Here is a 2,064-nt window from a genome sequence, read left to right as displayed (position 1 = left end):
CAATACCACAATAGTTTTTAAGCTATTTGTCCCATGAGCTATATATTGCAAAGGTGAATGATGGAATTTTAAAGGTAGCACTCAAGCAATTTACTTTGGAATGGCGGGAAAATACCATATAGTATAGGTAGGTATGGTGGACACAAATGGCATAGTGGTTGGCTCAAGTATTTTGGATGCATGAGAAGTATTCCCTCTCGATACCAGGTTTAGGCTAGCAAGGCTTATTTGAAACAAACACAAGGATGAACCGTGCAGCAAAACTCACATAAAAGACATATTGAAAACATTATAAGACTCTACACCGTCTTCCTTGTTGTTCAAAACTCAATACTAGAAATTATCTAGACTTTAGAGAGACCAATTATGCAAACCAAATTTTAGCATGCTCTATGTATTCTTCACTAATAGGTGCAAAGTATATGATACAAGAGCTTAAACATGAGCACAACAATTGCCAAGTATCACATTACCCAAGACATTATAGCAATTACTACATGTATCATTTTCCAATTCCAACCATATAACAATTTAACGAAGAGGAAACTTCGCCATGAATATTATGAGCTAAGAACACATGTGTTCATATGAACCAGCAGAGCGTGTCTCTCTCCCACACAAGCATGATGTAATCCAATTTATTCAAACAAAAACAAAAACAAAAGCACACAGACGCTCCAAGTAAAGCACATAAGATGTGACCGAATAAAAATATAGTTTCAAGAGAATGAACCTGATAATTTATCGATGAAGAAGGGGATGCCTTGGGCATCCCCAAGCTTAGACGCTTGAGTCTTCTTGATATATGCAGGGATGAACCACCGGGGCATCCCCAAGCTTAGACTTTTCACTCTTCTTGATCGTAGTATATCATCCTCCTCTCTTGACCCTTGAAAACTTCCTCCACACCAAACTCGAAACAACTCATTAGAGGGTTAGTGGACAATAAAAATTAACATGTTCAGAGGTGACACAATCATTCTTAACACTTCTTGACATTGCATAAAGCTACTGGACATTAATGGATCAAAGAAATTCATCCAACATAGCAAAAGAGGCAATGCGAAATAAAAGGCAGAATCTGTCAAAACATAACAGTCCGTAAAGATGGATTTTATTAGGCCACCAGACTTGCTCAAATGAAAATGCTCAAATTGAATGAAAGTTGCGTACATATCTGAGGATCACTCACGTAAATTGGCATAATTTTATGAGTTACCTACAGAGAATTAGACCCAGATTCGTGACAGACAAAGAAATCTGTTTCTGCGCAAGTAATCCAAATCTAGTACTTACTTTACTATCAAAGACTTTACTTGGCACAACAAAACACAAAACTAAGATAAGGAGAGGTTGCTACAGTAGTAAACAACTTCCAAGACACAAATATAAAACAAAGTACTGTAGCAAAATAACACATGGGTTATCTCCCAAGAAGTTCTTTCTTTTAAGCCATTAAGATGGGCTCAGCAGTTTTAATGATGCACTCGCAAGAAATAGTATGTGAAGCAAAAGAGAGCATCAAGAGGCAAATTCAAAACACATTTAAGTCTAACATGCTTCCTATGCATAGGAATCTTGTAAATAAACAAGTTCATGAAGAGCAAAGTAACAAGCATAGGAAGATAAAACAAGTGTAGCTTCAAAAATTTCAGCACATAGAGAGGCATTTTAGTAACATGAAAATTTTTACAACCATATTTTCCTCTCTCATAATAACTTTCAGTAGCAACATGAGCAAACTCAACAATATAACTATCACATAAAGCATTCTTATCATGAGTCTCATGCATAAAATTATTACTCTCCACATAAGCATAATCAATTTTATTAGTTGTAGTGGGAGCAAATTCAACAAAGTAGCTATCATTATTATTCTCATAAAGTGTAGGAGGCATAGTATAATCACAACAAAATTTACTCTCCATAGTAGGTGGCACAAAAAGACCACTATCATTATCATCATCGAAATAGGAGGCAAAGTATCATCAAAGAAAATTTTCTCCTCAATGCTTGGGGGACTAAAAAGATCATGAAAACCAGCTTCCCCAAGCTTAGAACTTT

The sequence above is a fragment of the Lolium rigidum genome, chromosome 7 (assembly GCF_022539505.1).
Source record: "Lolium rigidum isolate FL_2022 chromosome 7, APGP_CSIRO_Lrig_0.1, whole genome shotgun sequence".
NCBI classification, from domain to species: Eukaryota; Viridiplantae; Streptophyta; class Magnoliopsida; order Poales; family Poaceae; genus Lolium; species Lolium rigidum.
The sequence above is the reverse complement of the archived record's forward strand: the minus strand, read 5'-3'. Positions refer to the sequence as shown.